General features: G+C 39.4%; 1 protein-coding gene across 2 annotated transcripts in view; it reads left to right on the top strand.

The window, feature by feature from the left end:
• Positions 1-19,547, top strand: part of HS6ST2 (heparan sulfate 6-O-sulfotransferase 2) — a 286,429-nt gene that overhangs the window by 31,063 nt on the left and 235,819 nt on the right. The window lies entirely within an intron of this gene.

Below are 19,547 nucleotides of genomic sequence, written 5' to 3'. Positions count from 1 at the left end.
AGGTTCCAAGAGAAATGTTAGTGCCATTTTAGAGAGTTAAACTCCAAGTCACAAACCACAGATGACCCTGACCCCTTTGTTGGTTGTAAAATAAACACCTTTCCAGCATCGTGCCCGGTGGGGTGCCACGGCCTGCGTTTATTAAACAATGCATTTTATTGAGTTGAATGGAGTGGTGTGGGAGAGGGAAGGGATAGTTCATGTGCCACCAGAAATCCTAACCTGGGCCTAGCATCAGGGCAGCTGTGAATTGGGGATAGAGGGATGAAAATGCAGCTGTATAGATGTGGAATAAGCCACTCTCGGAGCAGGGAGGGCCCATAGACTTCATTGAGTCCAATCCCTTCGGTGAACGGATGATGAAACAGAGGCTCCATGAGGGGAAGTGACTTGTCCCATGTCACCCACCAGATTAGTTACAGCCAGGAGACAGAATTAAGTGACTTGGCCATGGTCACACCAGTGAGTGGCAGAAGCTAGGGTCTGTCTCATTTATTGCCTATGGGCATGACCACAAGACTATGTGAAAGAGGGTTTTGTTGCGGGAGGGGGAAGGCATGCTCGGGAAAGGCTACTCTACAGAGATTACATTTGAGCTGAAATCCCAGAGAACATGGGAAGGAACTAGTCACGGACAAGCCGGAAGTAGCTCAGGCTGAGGGAATCGCAGTTGCAAAGACGGCTGAGGTTGTTAATTCACCTCAAGGAATGACGACAAGGTCTTTGCTTAAGCCCTTTTTTGGAGGTAATGCTTTGGCAGACCCAATGGGCAGGTGTTACTTTGCTGGTATATCTAATACAAGAGTTTGCACTAGAAGCTCACGAAATGCAATCCCCTTAAAACTTGTCTGTTTAGCTGTTAACTTTTGGTAAGAACAATATGAATCGTTAGAGTATAACAAGGGGCCAGGAGCAGTGGGAAGGAAATTACTTAAGAATGGCCCTTTAAGAGCCTGTAGGACCCGGTCACTGGGAAAATACTGGCAAATATTTCCCCTCTAAGACTTTTAATACACGTCATGCTATAGGATTCCTAGAAGTATTTTTTTCCTGCGTCCATCAGAGGCTTGTATTTACAGAGGCACATGGATCAAAGGCAAGGAACCACTGCTGCTGGAAACCTAAAACCATCCTTGTGTGGGCTCGGCCCCGGAACAAAGCGACACAGGCCAGGATTTTACTTCCTGCCCTGGAACTGACTGGCCTTTGACTCTGCAAGTTGTACTTCTCCGCTTTCTGTGTGATATGCATAACATGTCCATCCTTCTCCTTTCTAACACAATTGTACTTTCTTGGACAGGATTTATGAAGGCATTCACCAAATCCAAATTCTTCATAGTATGGATGACCAGGATGTTCCTTGATAGTGATTCAAAGTAAAGTGTGCCCTTGAAAGAGTGCAGTAAGTTGCCTTGCGCATTGCCTACTGAGAAAAGACATAATGGAGCCCAAATCTAGGTTTCTTATTTCCGCCTCCTTTTCTTTTGCCATGGTGATGCTTTTCAAGGTTGCATTCTTTGCTATTCAATGTTGGCCACGCAAAACTGTTGAACAAGAATTGGTTCGGAGATTACTTGCCCCAGCAACAAAGCAGAAAGTGTTTTACTAAAATAGGATCCTCAGATTTGTTTGGATCTGTAGTTTATTCCTAACTGAAATTCCAAGAAGTGCTGGTGACAGTCAAGATTCATAGCAACCAGTTTTTGCAAGAGTTAGAAAAGAATAACATTCTCCTTTTATAAGGCATTGGTCCAAATTGGAAGGCTTTTGGGATCCCAGGATGGTGAATGGTGGAGTGCATGTGAACATACAGGGAAGTCTCGTTCACGTCGTGGTCTTCTCTCCGCTAAGAATGGTGTTTGGGTGGGATGGGTGGGGGGTTTCTGATGTCCTCATTTACTACCACCTCAGTAGCTATTTAAGTGATGACCCTTCTTGGTGGTAGTAAAATTATGCTGCATGAAATACGACCTCCCTAAGGATCTTACTACATGCCAGAGGTGGTTACCAGAAATCGTTGCTGCTGCTGCAATGCTCCATGTACCAGGACTAAACCACAAGATGAAGTAATCTGCATTTTTGCCTTTAAAAAGTGCCTGGTGGGAAACCAGGATGTGAACTATTGCCCAGTGAAATATAATGCCCGAGACAAAAAAGGGAAGATACTGCAAACTTAAAATCCTTACAAAACTGACCATCTGGGTTATATATTAAACCACAGCTCTCGATTTGTTATGGTTTGTGGAATGACTTCACAACGAGTGCTCTTTCCCCCTACCCAGCTTCAGGAAAGCATTCTCTTGTCATCAGTGTAGTTAGCAAAAAATTTACCTGAGCTTCAGTTCTGTTTAAAAAAAGGAGGTTTAAATCAATGATTCCCAGTAGAGGCACTGTGTTGGCTGACCTCTTTGCATTTAGCTTTACTATATGGTCTTGCATTGCTAATTCCACTCTAGCTGTGAGAGATACACCAGTGTGTAGCCACTGGGCCGTGAGATAAGTCAAATCAATGAAGAGTTGACAGTTGAAAGACCTCTCAGCCTGGATTCAGGAAACAAGAGCCTGTACGGCTCACTTTGGGCATCAAAACCCTGACATTTGCATGTTTTCAGACCACTCAGTAGTAGCCCTATTTTGATAATCATTTAAAAGTATTTCACTTAATTAGAGCAGGATTTGCTAAGGCAGAAAATCACATTTATACGTTAACCTGGCTTTAAAACCTCAGGTTTTCAGGAGACTTGTTGTCTCTAATCAGAAACGACAGCCTGGGGACTGGCTCCATGCTGTTTGGGGTCCAGCCCAGTGCAGGCTTTGCAAGTGCCTAATCCCAAACCTGGGATTCCAGTGGGGTTCTTCCATGGGCCTGGCTTAGAAACGTCTCTCTGGTTTCTAATTTTAAGAAGCAGGAGCACAGACAACTCACGTACAACTCAGCTACTTTGATAGGACTCTCAACACCTCTCCTAATTCTCCTTTAAAAAAAAAACCATGTTTTGATACATAATTAACATACCATAAGATTGATCCACTTAAAGGGCACAGTTCGATAATTTTTAGTGTATTTGCAAAGCTGTGCATCCAAAACCACAGTCCATTTTAGAAGTTTTAGAAATTGAAGTATAGTCAGTACATAATGTTTCATTAGTTTCAGGCGTACAATACAGTGATCTGACAAGTCGATAATTTCAGAATATTTTTATTATGCTCCAAAGAAAGCCCACAAACTTTACCCTTCACCTCCAGTCTTCCCTACTTCACAGCCTTGTCAGCCACTAATCAATCTACTTGCTGTCTCTAAAGATTTGCACATTATGGCCATTTAATGTAGAGGGGACAATACAATATGTGGTCCTTTGTGACTAATTTCTTGGTTCATTTTTGCTGACTAATACTCTGTTGTATGGATGTACCACATATTATTTATCTCTCCCTTAGTTGATGGACATTTGGGTTGTTGCTGCTTTTCTTTTTTTTTTTTTTTTTTTTTTTTAAATTTTTTTTTCAACGTTTTTTATTGATTTTTGGGACAGAGAGAGACAGAGCATGAACGGGGGAGGGGCAGAGAGAGAGGGAGACACAGAATCGGAAACAGGCTCCAGGCTCCGAGCCATCAGCCCAGAGCCTGACGCGGGGCTCGAACTCACGGACCGCGAGATCGTGACCTGGCTGAAGTCGGACGCTTAACCGACTGCGCTACCCAGGTGCCCCGGTTGTTGCTGCTTTTTGACTGTTGTGAATAACGTTGCTATGAACGTTTGTGTACAACTTTATGCCTCCAATTCTCTTGGGTATACACCTTGAAGTGGAATTGCTGGGTCATATGTGTAACCTTATGTGTAATCCTTTGCAGAATTGCCAAGCTTTTCTGCAACGTGGCTGCACTGTTTTATGTTTCCACCAGCAACGGTTGAGGGTTCCAGTTTCTCAACAGCCTTGCCAACACTTGTTATTTTCGGTCTTTTTCATCATAGCCATTCTAGCGGGTGTGAAGTGGTATGTCATACTAATTCCGACGTGCGTTTCCTAATGGCTAATTGTATGCATCATCTTTTCATCTGCTTTTTGGCCATTTTATATTTTCTTTGGAGAAATGTTCAGAATCTTTGTTTGTTTTTAATTGGATTGTTTGACTCTTTAGTAGCAAGTTGTAATAGTTCTTTATATATTCTAGATACAAGTCTCTTCTCAGTCGTAGAATTTGCAAAACTTTTTTCCCATTCTGTGAGTTGTCTTTTAACTTTCTTAATGGTGTCCTTTGAAGCACAACAATTTTAATTTTGATGATATCTGGTGTATCTGTTTTTTCTTGTGTTGCTTGTGGTTTTGGTGTCATATCCAAGAAGCCATTGCCTATCCAAGGCCACAAAGATTTATACCTGTTTTCTTCTAAGAGTTTTGTAGTTTTAGCTTTTCCGTTTAGGTCTTTGATTCATTTTGAGTTCATTTTTGCATATGGTGTGAGGTAGGAGTCCAAGCTCATTCTTCTGTACGTGGATATTGACTTGATCCAGCACCATTTCCTGAAAAGGCTCTTACTGTTGGCAGTTCCTTACACCACCCTGCAACAGCCTCACTCTAGAGACTTCCACCAGAGGAGATGTGGAGTCCAGGTGAGCTGGCTTGGTGATGGAAGCATAATAACTCCTCTCCAGGTCTTGACCTGCGATGACCTGTTCTGCTTCAAAAACTTTAGCTTGAATCCAGTTATAGAAACTTAGGGAATTCCTTAGCAGAGTATTTCACTGTCGCAGTTAGGTGGTGGAGAGTTAACAGATCACATCATGGATAAAGTGGAAGACTCAGTATCTAGTGAAGAATGGCATGGGTATGTCACAGCTCTGCCTGTTGCCCCAGAATTTTGATGCCTTGATTTGGCTGCTAAACTTACGGAATTATTACAGGAGATTTCAGAAAGTGACAAAACAAGGCTATCTACATTCAACTCTTATTTAGTAACTTTTTGGAAATCCTAGGCAGCACCGTAAAGCAAGAAAAATAAAAAGATACAAGAATCAAAAAGAAACAAAACAAAGATGACTGTACAAATAGAAAATCCGTAAGAATTTTCAAATAAATGTTTAGAATTCATAAATGTTAAGCAAAAGTTGTTGGATATAAAGTTAGTATAAAATCATTTCCATTTATACATATAAACAATAAAATTTGGAAAAGATGCTATTTGGCATGGCATCAAAAACATTAAATGCTTAAGAAAAGTAACAAAAACTGTGCAAGACCTCGCTGAAGTTTGTAAAATTCTATCGAGAAACATTAAGATGACCTACCTAAAGGGAGAGAGACATTCATATGTGGATTAGGTGACTTGGTATTATAAAACTGGTACTTTTCTCCAAATTGATCCACAGATCCAATGTAATTGCAATCAAAATCCCATTTATTTTTGTGGGACTCATTAAGGTGATTTTTAAACTTGCAGAGGAATGGAAAGAGTCAAAAAGAGACAAGATATTTTTGAATAATAATAAAATGCACGAACTTGCTCCTTCAGATGTCAAGCAGTAATAAATAAGGCTGTGTCTTAATGCTGGGGTAGTTAAGAGTAGTGGAACAGAATCTGAGAAATAGATACAGAAATACGTGCATTCTGACATTCCCTAGAGGAGGCATTGCACACCAGTGGTGAATGGATAGACTTTTCAGTAAAGGTAGTAGGACCATTGGATATCTATATGGGAAAAAACGTTTCTCAGATTACTACCGTAACGTACAAACAAGAAAATTACTTCTGGATTTATTAAAAACCTATATATGAAAAGCAAATCGAAAATACCCTTCGAAGATAATACAGGAGAGTGTCTCTGTGACCTTAAGGTAGAAAAACCCTTGTTAAGCCATTTAAAAAGTGCTGGCTGTAAAGGAGATTTTTTTAAAATGAAATTTATTGTCAAATTGGTTTCCATACAACACCCAGTGCTCATCCCAACAGGTGCCCTCAATACCCATCACCCACCCACCCCTCCCTCCCACCCCCCATAAACCCTCAGTTTGTTCTCAGTTTTTAGGAGTCTCTTATGTTTTGGCTCCCTTCCTCTCTAACCATTTTTTTTCTTCCCCTCCCCCGTGGTCTTCTGTTAAGTTTATCAGGATCCACATAGGAGTAAAAACATATGGAATCTTTCCTTCTCTGTATGACTTATTTCACTTAGCATAACACTCTCCAGTTCCATCCACGTTGCTACAAAAGGCCATATTTCATTTTTTCTCATTGGCACGTAGTATTCCATTGTGTGTTTTATATTCAACTTCACTGAAGTAACTTTGTTCATCAGAAGATACCACGAGAGTAATAACAAGATTAGTCATGAATTGGAAGACAATATTTGCAAAAACATGATATAGTGATGAATATCCAGAATACATAGAGAACAACATCTGGGAAAAAAAGAAAATGAAAAAGAAAGAATATGTGAAAGACCACTAAATACTGTACAAAAAGAGAAAATGAAGTGACCAATAAACAAAATTATTCAGCCTCATTAGTGATTGGAAATGCCAATTAAAACCACACTGAGATACCATTATACGATAAAATTAACAAAAATAAAAATGTTTGATACACCCAGACTCAGTACTGTGGGAATGGTCTAACCCGGTTCTGTATAAGGCGGTAGAAGTAGGTTGGAAAATGGTTTGACATTGTCTAATAAAATTCAAAATATGCATACCCTATGACCCAGCAATGACATGTTAACTATAGATCTTAGATATTGCCCTGTGAGATGTACAACAAAGCAATTCATAGCAGCATGGTTTGTAATAGTAAAAACTGGAAATGTTTATCAATAGGACCATGGAAAACTTGTGGTATAGTCATACAATGGAATGCTAAACAACAGTGAAATGAGCAAGCTTCAGCTACACATGAGGCTGACGTGCACAATATTGACTGAGGGAGGAAAATCACAAAAGAGTATAGAAAGTATGATTCCATTTCCATATACAGTTCATAAACAGGGAAAACTAGACTATGGTAGATGGTAAATCTATAGCAAGAGTCAAGGAGGTAATGATCACAAGAGTTAAGACGTGGCCACCTCTGGGTGTGCAACGGACATTACTTACTGGAGGCACCTGAAGGCTTCAGGGCTATGACCAGTGTCCTGTAGCTACATCTGGATCGCAGTCACATGAGTTGCTTGTTTTATAATCTTTAGTTTGTACATGTGGGTAAAATGAGCATATCAATTACTATGACATAAAATACGCGGTAATGTTTTTAAGCCAAGAAGCAGAATTGTGGTTAAAAAATACTTTGAGTTTATCTTCTAAGAAAGTATGTATTGTAGGTTTTGAAATATTAGTATGCAAACAGAAAGTCATCTTTTTGTACTGTAAAATACTTGTCATAAATCCTATGTAATAGAAATTGCAATGGAGTTAAAAAAAAAAAAAGGCTGTTATTTTCCCGCTGAATTGTTTCTCCAGTGGCTTAGCACCCTTGTTAAAAATCAATTGATCATAAATGTGAGGGCTTATTTCTGGACTCTCAGTTTTGTTCCACTGATCTCTATGTTCATTCTTATGCCACTATCACACTGTATTGATTAATGTTTTGAAACAGGGAAATGTGAGTCCTCCAATTTTGTTCTTTTTTCATGATTGTATCAGAAATTCTGGGTCTCTTCTATTTCTGTGTGAATTTCAGGATCAGCTTGTCTATTTATGCAAAGAAATCTGGTATTTTAATAGATATTCCATTGAATCTGTAGATCAATTTGGAGAGTATTGTCATTCTAACTGTATCAAGTCTTCTGATTCATGAACATGGGATGCCTTCTCATTTATTTTGGTCCTCATAATTTCTTTCTACAATTTACTTTAATTTTCAGAGTGTATACGTTGTACTGCTTTTATTAGATTTATTATGTACTTTGTTTTTAGTTATGCTATTATAAATGGAATGGCTTTCTTAATTTCATTTTCAGTGTGTTCATTGCTACTGTATAGAAATACGATTTATTTTTGTATATTGATCTTGTATCTTGCAACATTCCCTAACTTGTTAGTTTATTCTAATAGATTTTTAGTGTATTCCATAGGATTTTCTATATGCAAGATTGTGTTATTTGCAAATAGAGATAGTTTTACTTCTCCCTTTCCAAGGAAGATTTCTTTTATTTCACTGTCTTGCCTAATTGCCCTGCCTAAAACTTCCAGTACAATGTTGAATAAAAGTGGCTAGCACAGACATCCTTGTCTTGTTTCTGATCTTATGGAGAAAGCATTCAGTCTTCCACCATTAAGTATAATATTAGATGAAGATTTTTCCTAGGTGCTATTAGGTAGAGGAGGTTAGTTTCTTTCTTTCTTTCTTTCTTTCTTTCTTTCTTTCTTTCTTTCTTTCTTTCTTTCTTTCTCTTCCTTCCTTCCTTCCTTCCTTCCTTCCTTCCTTCCTTCCTTCCTTCCTTCCTTTCTTTCTTTCTTTCTTTCTTTCTTTCTTTCTTTCTTTCTTTCTTTCTTTCTTTCTTTCTTTCTTCTTTCTTTTCTTTCACCGTTTGAGTACCAGGGTGGATTTAGGTAGTCCTGCTACTGCGGAAGTTGCAGCCTTCTTTCTTAAAGCCTCCATTTTATCCCTCTAGAGGATTCATGATTTTGGAAAGACTGTAGGCTTTCCAGTTAGAGGTGGACTGTCCTTGTGCTTCGGTCTACATATAATAAGCCTCCATGTTGGAAGACAAAATTAGCACTTTACATCTTCATTCCCTACAGACCAGACTTCTTAAATTATTAGGCCACAGGTGACAAACACATTTCATCTCCTGTGCCAATTTTTGTACTAGCTTCCTGAAGCACTGTGTTGAGAAGGAATCTAAGGCTATGTACAGTTTCAGTGCTTCTGTCAATGAGTGATGTCTGCCACTGGTCTCATCGTAGGGAAGTGTGCAAATAGATACTATCCCTGGAGTAAGCTCTGCCTGTGCCTCAGTAAATTCCAGTGTGTTTTTTTCAGTCTTTGCTCTCCTTGCTCCTTCTGCAGAATTTGGTCTTGTAGCCCCGCACTCCTTTATACAACTGTCTCTTTCCTAGATCTGTTAAAAGCAGTATTCCAGGTCTTTTGTAAAATTTTTGGCTTTCCCTCCCCCGACTCTTTCCCTTAACATGTTCCTCCAGATTCCTAAACTGTATCTGTGATTCTGTGTACTCTTTGCTTGGAATATTTTGTCTCTCTTCCACATTTCTGCTTGCTGAAAATTTAGCCATCTTCTAGGCACTTCTCACATCTCTTCCATTGGTTTCCCCCATACGTGAGAGATTGTTTTGCCCTTAAACCATCAAAGCATAGGGTATCTGGGTACCATACCTAGGATTGTTTTTGTCTGTGGACTTTCCTGAGTTCCTGTCCTTAACTGAGAATATAAAATTTCTTAAGGTCAGGCAGGGACTCCATATGCTTTTTAGCACTTGACCCCATTTTTTAAATTTTTTTTTTAACGTTTATTCATTTTTGAGACAGAGAAAGAGCATGAATGGGGGAAGGTCAGAGAGAGAGGGAGACACAGAATCTGAAACAGGCTCCAGGCTCTGAGCTGTCAGCACAGAGCCCGACGCGGGGCTCAAACTCACGGACCGCGAGATCGTGACCTGAGCCGAAGTCGGACGCCCAACTGACCGAGCCACCCAGGTGCCCCTTGACCCCATTTCTTTAATATGGGTGATACTCAATACATGTTTGGTTCTTGTCAACTCTGTTCTTGCCATCCTTTGGAATAATTGATTATTTCTAAGATTCCATTTTATTTTGGAATAATTGATTATTTTTCAGATTCCATTTTATTTCTTATGGGCTCATTAGTTATACTCCTTATTTTGTGGTTTTCCTTAGGGTTATTCTTGAGTGTAGACTTTATAACAATACTAGTTATGTGTTGCTGCATAACAAAATTAACCACAAACGTGGTAACTAAAACAACAAATACTTACCTCACAGTTTATGTGAGTTACACATTTAGGCCTGACTTGAGTCCTCTGGCTCAAAGTCTCTCACAAGATCACAAACCAGCTGAGGCTGTAGTCACCTCATCTGAAGGCTCAACTGAGGGAGGATAGGCTTCCAAGCTCACACATGTGGTTGTTATCAAGACTCATCTCCTTGTGGTCTGTTGGCCTGGGGGCCGCAGATCCTCGCTGACTGTTGGTCAGAAGTCACTCTCAGTTCCTTGCCCAGCGGACCTTTATATATGGCATTTTACCGCTTGGCAGCTGCTTTGATCAGAATAAGTGAGAGATAACGAGAGAGGGTGAAAAAGAGAGAAGCCAGAACCATATTTGCACCATAATGTTGGAAGTGACATCCCAGCATTTTTACTCTGTTCTTTTTGTTGGAAGTGAGTCACTAGATCCATCCCACGCTTAGAAGGAGGGGATTACACAAAGACAGATAACAGAAGGCATCTTAGAGGCAGTCTATCACAATACCTCTGTAGCTTTTAACATTCTACCTTGAAATAATATTGTAGCATTTCACATGTACTATGACACATTACGAAAGTGTGTATTAATTTCCCCCTTCTCAGCCTCTGTGCTTTTTTTCATGATTTTTTTGTACATGAATTATACAGCATTCAATATGATGTTATTATTTTTGCTCTCAACAGTTATTTTTGAAAGAGATTTTTTAAAATCATAAACAAATATTTGATGTTTACATACATATTTATCAATTCCAGTGCTCTTTATTCCTTTTCATATCTCCAGTATTCCATCTGGTATCATTTCCTTTCTGTTGAAAGAATTTTATTATTTCTTACAATGATGGAATTCTGACAGTGAATTATCCCTCAGGGAAACAACAAGAAGTAAGAAGTTTAAGGATTTAAAGAAATAAAGCTATCATTATTTGCAGTTAATATGATCTTCAACAGAAAAAAAAGTAATATGCAGAAAAACAACAAAAGCTATAGTAAAACCTTGGACGCTAGTGACTTGTTCTGCGAGTGTTCTGCAAGATGAGAAAGCGTTTCTAATAAGTTTTAACTTGATAAATGAGCGATGTCTTACAATATGAGTAGTATGTGACACCGAACATCACGTGATCACAACTGAGTCAATAGTTCTCTCTCTCTCACTGCGGGATTGTGGGTGATCGTCTCCCATGCTCAGATACTAGGTCTCAGGCTGTGGTGTTTGGGAGAAGTCAATGATTTTTCAGAATGTTGGAAGGTGCCCACAGCTGGCATTAGTGTATTTTTTGTCACTTCAAAGCACTTATGGACAGTCCTTTGCGTTTCCATACAAGAGTAAGCTTAGGAATGCTTTGCTTCATTCTAGGTCAGGCTGCCTGTAGATGTAGACACTTTCCTCTGCTGCCTTATTGCCAGTTACATTAAATACAGTATATGACAAAAGTTTATTAATACTGTACTGTAGTCAACATTCATTAGTGATAATGAAAGTTGTCCTACACAATAACCCTCCTCTCTCTTTTCTCTTTCACACCAGCTACAAAGGTTTTCAAGGGTAAGTGTAGGTTACTTTTCTTTATATTTTGTATTTTCTTTATTATTTTGTATTATATTACAGTATTGTAATCATTTTTATATGAATAGTTTTGGGTTGTGGAATGAATCATCTAAGTTTCCATTATTTCTTATGGGGACATTTGCTTTGATATACAAGCGCCTTGGATTACAAGCATGTTTCTGGGACAAATTATATTTCTAACCCAAGGTTTTTACTGTAATTAGAAAATACAGCAATGTTACCTGATTAAATATCAACTTATAAAAATCAGTAGTATTTCTCTGCAGCAGTAACTGATCTGAAAACAGCTTGACTTATGACAATGAATTTTCTAAGGTTACTCCTTGTTTTCACCTCATTGAAAAATGTTGAGCTTATTTTTGAAAGACTTTTTTTTCTGGGAATAGAATTAGAAGATTTTAGCTTTTTCTTTCACTACTTTAAAGATGTCACTTTGTTGTTGTATGTTTGCATAGCTCTTAATAAGGAGTCTGCTGCCATTCTTTGTTCCTTTGAAAAAACTTTTTCTAACTTTTTTATGATTTAAACTTACGCATTTATTGTTTTCATAAAAATTTCAAAACTTTTGGCCCTTATTTCTTCAAACCTTCTGGTACGTCATTAGACCCCCTCGTATTTTCCCACAAATAACTGATGCTTTGGTTTCTTCACACTTTTTTCTCTGTTAGTTTCATTTTGGATAGTTTATATTGCTCTGTCTTCAAGTTCACTCATCTTTTCTTGTGCAATGTCTAGTACATGAGTAATCCCAACCCGTGTATTTTTCATTTCAGATATTACAGTTTTCAACTGTAGATGTTTAATTTTGGCCTTTTTTGTATCTTTCATGTTTATACTTAACATGCTCAATCTTTTCTCTGGTATTCTTATCAAATAAAATATATTTATAATGGCTCTTTAAATGTCTTTATATGCTAATTATACGACTTGTGTAATCTCTGAATCTGTTTCTGTTGTTATTTTCTCCTTGTTTAAAAGTAGTATTTTACCGATTCTTTTTTTTTTTTAGTTTATATATTTATTTTGAGAGAGAGAGAGAGAGAAGGGCAGAGAGAATGGGAAAGAGAGAATCTCAAGCAGGCTCTGTGCTGTTGGTGCAGAGCCCAATGCTGGGCTCGAACTCACTAACTGTGAGATCATGACCAAAGCCGAAACCAAGAGTTGGATGCTTAACTGACTGTGCAAGGTACCCTATCTTACTGATTCTTTACATGTCTGATAATTTTTCATTGGATGTTTGATATTGTGAATTTTATATTGTTGGGTGCTAGATTTTATTGTATCCTTTTGAGTATTGTTGAACTTTGAAATGGGATGCAGCTAACCGGAATCAGTTGGATCCTTTTGAAGCTTGCTTTATGCTTTGTTAGGGTAGTATCACTACAGCTTTTAGCCTAGGGCTAATTTTATCCCATTACTGAGTCAGTATACTTATGAGGGTGCTAATTAATTCCCCATGTATTACAAGGTCTTTCCACTCTGCTTCTGTCCCTTTGTGAGCTTCTGGGGATTGTTCTTACTTTATTTTTTAATAATTCTTTTCCTCGGTCTTGGGTAATTTCCTCCCAATACATGAGATCAATACTCAGCTAAAGACATGCAGGGATCCTTCTAAAGACCTCTAGAGCTTTCTCCTGTGTAGCTCTCTCCTCTTTGGTACTTTCCTCCCCACAAGTTTTAACTGCTTTGGCCTCTGTGTTTGGCCTTCTAATACTCTGATCTCTGTGTCTTCAACACACAGAAACCACTGGGCTCTGTTCGTATTCCCCCTCCTTGCACTGCTGTGTAGGAACCCTCTCTGGGCAGTCAGCTAGGCAGTTGTAGTGTTTGCCTTATTTGTCCTCCTTCTGTCATGGATCAGAGTCCTGCATTGCCTGTTGTTCACTGTCTATAAACCATCTTCTTTCATATATTTTGTCTAGTTTTTTAGTTGTTAAATTTGATTCTTTTACACCATCATGGTTGGAAGCAGAACTTGCTAATACATATTAGAGATGTCAGATTGGATTTACATTGTTTAGTCCTTCAAGCAGCTTATTAAAATATAGAGCAGTTTATATATATTTTCCCTAAGTCAATAAAGAGAATATGTATAAAAGGGTATCTTTTGGGGGCCTAATAGTAGATAGAACATTTTGTTTTCTAAACTGTTGGGAAGATGTAAATCCATTTAGAGCACTAGGTCACTCAAACTAACACCATGGTTAACATGATGTTAGCAGCAGAAGTGACTCATGTGAGACTATACAATGAATCCTATGACTCCAGGTCCAAAATGGTGAGAGTTGAAATTCATCTGTCACCAAGGTTGCAAATGACAGAGGGTACAGGGAGGTGGTGAACATCCACATGGATTGAGAGCCCTCTCTTCCTCATTTTCTTCTATGTTCCCTACTCCTGGTGCTGCCATCCCTTATTCTTTCTGCATGTTTAGAGACCCAGGTCATATCAATTATCTTTGTAAATAAGAGCTACCGTTCATGTAGTGTTTATTATGTGCCTTGCACTGTGCTAAGTACTTTATATATTCTCCTTCACCAAATCCTTGCATTGTATTATCACTATTACCATTTTATAGATGAGGAAACTCAGATACAGAAAGGTTTAATTAATGTACTTAAAGGCTATGCAGTTAGTAATTGACTGAGCTAGGACCCGGGCTTTTTGGATTCTATACCCTATGCTTTTGCCTTCATAATCTGCATCTGAGCTGTTAAAAAGCTAGGGATTTCCTGTTCTTCTACAATAATTTCTGCATCATCTGGCACTCTCTGTACCTTTCCCCACAATATCTATTTTAGGCTACCCTTGGTACAGGAAAAGCCTGTATGTTACTAAACAACAGATACCTCTCAATCTCTAAAATGTTCCGTGTTCTGATTGAGTTTCATTTTATAGTTTTATCATGTTGTTTCCTTCTGCATTAAGTGGTAGAGTTCCTTATTGTCTCCGGCTTAGACATTGCTTATTTCTGTGTTTAAATCTTATACACCTTCAAAGCTCACGACTTAGTTCTTTGATGTTACCTTTTCTGACGGACCATATCCTGCAGAAATCCTTCTGATGCTTGCATTATCAGCACTTGCTTCGGATTTGGTTAAATGTCCATCCGACTTTCTCATGTGGTACATTGACTCTCTAGTTTATGATGTAGCACCCCTATATTTATATTATAACTTGCTCCAAATTCCTAACATAAAATATTCATTGAGTTCCTAATATGAGCAAACATTGAATTTAACATTATCCTTTTCCTTCAAGGCAATCAATCGTTCCATTCTTATTTTATTATTTTCTTTTTTTGAGAGAGAGAGAGAGTGCATGTGAATGAGTGAGAGAGGGGCAGAGGAGAGAAACAATCTTAAGCAGACTCTATGCTCAGCATGGAACCTGATGCAGGGCTCAATCTCACAACCCTGGGATCATGACTTGAACCGAAATCAAGAGGCAGACGCTCAACCGGCTGAGCCACACAAGCGCTCCAATCTTCCCATTCTTAATGTTTGTTATCCTTCCCTTTATTTACTCTTGGCATTTTCCAGAAGACAACATTAGAATGATGCTCCTATAGAAGTAAAAGAGACATCCGAGTTGTGTAAATAGTTTCCATCAAGCTCATGCACTGTAGGCATGCAGATTCACTCTCGGTTCGTTGGTAAGACCTAGAGCAACAGATTGGGAACCACAGTCCAATGTCAATAAGCAGAAGGGACAGTTGATAGCAGAAAGAGGAAGGAGGTGAATCTAACAAGCATGGCCAGCTTCCAGAGGGTTGTTTCCATGTCGATATCATTGAGCATCACATTATCCTAAGCTAGAGCAGTAACAGATATTCCTAAAAAACCCTGAGATGAAATGTATATAAAGTCCTCATCAAATGCCTGTCACCTATAAAGCACTGAATAAAGTGTGTGTGCATATACATATATAATGTGTACACACACACACACACACACACACGAATGAACAAGCAAAATTGTGATTATTATACTATATATATATATATATATATATATATATATATATATATATCATTATATACATTATAAATTAAAGAAGTGAGAGGAGCCTATGACATTTTGGAATGATTTCCATGGAAGTACTTATAATTTAAAAAATCATTTTAGGGGTGCCTGGGTGGCTCAGTCGGTTAAGCATCTGACTTCGGCTCAGGTCATGATCTCGCGGTCTGTGAGTTCGAGCCCTGCGTCGGGCTCTGTGCTGACAGCTCAGAGTCTGGAGCCTGCTTCGGATTCTGTGTCTCCCTCTCTCTCTGCCCCTCCCCTGCTCGTGCTCTGTCTCTCTCTCCGTCAAAAATAAATAAACATTAAAAAAATCATTTTAGTTCATTGAGAAATACCTTTAGTTAATCACAATGGAGTGCTGTTTTCTCCAATGAGGCTAGAAAAACGAGGAGCCATCGTGTTTAATAACATAAGAATTTCTTCTCTCTACATGGTCAGATTAATGAAGACACCTTAAAATAAAATAATGCAATTGCTACATTCTTGGTGGCATGCTTTCTGTGCTAAATTTGAACTGAGCGACAAGAAGAAGGAAGAGGTGTTTTGATCTAACCCTTGAAGTGAAATTTCAAAAATACACATTCACTTAGTGTTTGTGGCAGTAATCTGCTTCTCACATTAAACTGGATTTCCTCCCCTTCAGCCTCTTCTATTATCCCTTTGGAAACTGTATCATCTTTGAAGATGAAGTACGTGGCTTTCCTAGTAATCTTTTCTATTACAAAAATAGGTCTATTTTTTCTTGTGATTTGAAAGCTCTTGTGACTGTGTTGTGTCGCCATAGTCTCAGAATGGACCGTACAAGTGTTACCTGTGGTTCCCTCAGAAACACCCCAGTGTTGACCTGCTGGGGGGACCGAGGTGAATTTGAACAGCCCTGTGCTATGGGAAGCCCCAGCACATTACATAAGGGACCTCGGTCATTGGTGAGCTCTGAATGAAACTCCTTCAATGAAGTGGAAAGAGCATTGGATCGGGAGACTACGGGCTTGGATTCTGGCCCTGGCCCTGTCTTTTGCCATTTGGAAATTAGTTTCAGGGCTGTGTAGTGGGGAAACACAGAAACCTGTATGTCTATAGTCGGTGGACACCCGTTTTCCCGGCATTCGATAGGCCTCAACACCATCTTCCTTCTTGTCTTCCTTGGCTTCGGTCAGACCATCTTGGTGCGATGCCCCCTCCTCCTTACCTACTGCCACCCAGTGTCTGGGTGTCTCCCAGCCTAGGAAGAACTCTACCGGGCTTCATGGACAATGCTAACCATCTGGCATTTGAGCGTATAGCCTGACCTTCGCTTCAGTCCTCCCTGGATTCCCGGAGGCACACATCTGAGTGATGGTCAGTAGAGCCACAAGACCCCTAATTTTGCATGCATAAGCCCTTTGAGCCATCTAGTCCACTCATCCCACTGAGATCAGTTGCACACAGCTCCCTCTCATTTCCTCCTGTTTACCTCCACAGGGCTGTTTAGTTTCGTAAACACTGATACAGGACGTTTGTTAAGATGTAATAAAAATCTTAACTGTGAGAACATTAGGTGCTTTCTGTCAGGTGATTAAGCCAGGCACGAAAGCCCTTTGACGTATGGGCACAGTTGAGGAAGAATCCTCAGAGTGGTAGAAGGATTTGACCAAGGTCATATGCTAGCCAGTAGTAGAGCTTGGTCTCAGAGCCTAGGTCCTCATGGCACTACATCTCACTGCCTCTTTCTGCCCTGATGCTTCTACTGTGTACATCAATGCTTCTCAAATGTAATGTGTATATACATCGCCTGGGAATCTTGTAAAATGCAGACCTGGAGCCATTACTTCTGGGATGAGACCTGGAGTTCTGTGTGTCTACCAAGTTTTCAGGTGATGCCAGTGCTGGTGATCCATGGACCACATTTTAATTAGCCAGTGTGTCCACTATCAGAAATACAAGGGAGATCAAGAATATTATAACCTGACGGGGCATTTTAAACAAAAATATCGTTGAAGTGATTTTACAAGATAAGATATTGTTTTGCTTTTAAAGACCATATTGAATGCGATGCTAAGTTGTATTGACACAACGTTTTGTTCTTTCAGTTAACAAAATTTTTGTAAAAAATTAGGTGAGGGAATGCATCAGGTTATTAACATTCCTGCCCTCCTCACTGACTTCAGCCTGACATTGGTAACATTCTAAGCAGGGGCCTTTGAATGCGCTTCAGGAAGTTTTTACACTCCCCTTGTCCAAGGTTATATATAAAATCACTCATGTACGTATATAGGTGCCTTTTCTGAGCAAAGAATCTGGAACTATTCATCACATTCTTCTTAGACGTGTGACCTCAAGTAGGTTAAGAACGACTGCTCCAACAGGAATCGTACACCTGCAAATGGTTCTGGAATTTCCCTATTACCGAAGCCTTGACCAAGAAGCGTACATAGTAATGTATGCAATTTATTTGTATCAGATGCTGTGAGTTCCCAGGCTGCTGCCTACATAATTGAAGCCCTTTGAAAACGCCAGTTGATAGCTATAATTAGGTAAAAATAAATGCACTAGACCCTTTAGATAACTTTCCCGATGACTGCCGGCCAGAGCCCAGGCAGAAGTACTCCCCGATTTCCCTGGCTTTCAAAGCCAGTGACCTTCAACTTCCCTCCCTCGCTCTTGTGATTGTCATTAGAGCTGTATGTGTAACAGCCTCACCCAGCAGCATGGTGGAGGTGGCGCTCATCAGTACTTACCCAGGGTCGCTGCACTTTCAACACCGGTAACCACAAAATGAGCTTGATCAATATTTGATTATTACTGATGAGGAGGTAATTACAGAATTAAAAAATCAGAAGTCATAAATACGTTACATACCTGTGAGCTCGGGGTACTTTAAGCGCACTAAGCCGTTCTCATGGTTCAACCTGGAAACGACTCTGGTCCTGATAATGGCTGTGGAAGCCTACATTTAAATCAGTGTCCCTCCGTTTTTATATTTCTGTATTTTTTCATGAAGCTGAAAGTTGGGCAGTATGGCCCTAGAGTCAGACTGCATGCATTCAAATGTAATTCTTCCATTTAATAGCTGTGTGACTTTGGACGTGGTACTGTCCTTCCAAGTCTCAGTTTCTTCTTCCTGCGACACGAGAAAAATAATAGTAATATTGATAGTACTGACCATAAGGTTGTTGGAAGGATTAAATGAAATAATCACTATAACGCACACAACCCGATGCCTGGCACATAGTAAGTGCTCACTAGGCACTAGCTGTTATTCTCTAGGCCAAAGGTAACGTCCTCTTTAACAGGTGCGTGTGGTATGAGGAGTTATTGTTGCTTAGGAACCTGAACTCTGTTAGTGGGGGAGAAATGAAAAACCTTTATGTTACTGATCATAGTTTTTCTTTCCACCCATCGCCTACTTCCTTCCACACTGATGACTGTTCTCATGCCTCACTGTCTCCACACTCGCTTTGATGATACGCATTTCTGCTCCACACTCCTCCACTCACATATGCGTTACTAGCACGGTCACACATTTGAGCTTTCTTATTGTTTATTTTTATTTTTACCAGCTTTATTGAGATATAATAATTGACATATAGCATTGCGTAAGCTGAAAGCATACACAGTGCGGTGATCTGATACACGTAGATATGACGAAATGATGACCACAGTAAGGTAAGTTAACACATCCGACACCTCTCATAATTACTTTTTTTTTTTTTTTCGTGGTGAGGATGTTTAAGAGCTACTCTCAGGGCGCCTGGGCGTCTCAGTCAGTTAAGCGTCCGACTCTTGATTTCAGCTCAGGTCATGATCTTGCGGTTCATGGGTTCAAGCCCCACATCAGGCTCTGCACTGACAGCACGGAGCCTGTTTGGGATTTTCTCTTTCTCCCTCTCTCTCTGCGCCTACCCCGTGCTCTCTGTCTCTGTCTCTCTCTCAAAATAAATAAATAAACTTAAAAAAGAAGAGCTACTCTCTAAGGAGCTTTCAAGTATACAGTCCAGTACTGGTAACTGTTAGTTACCGTGCGGTAGAAACATTTGA

The sequence above is a fragment of the Panthera pardus genome, unplaced genomic scaffold (assembly GCF_024362965.1).
Source record: "Panthera pardus isolate Hobbes unplaced genomic scaffold, ASM2436296v1 HiC_scaffold_27, whole genome shotgun sequence".
Lineage (NCBI taxonomy): Eukaryota > Metazoa > Chordata > Mammalia > Carnivora > Felidae > Panthera > Panthera pardus.
Note: the sequence above shows the minus strand (reverse complement) of the source record. Positions and strands in the feature narration are given on the sequence as shown.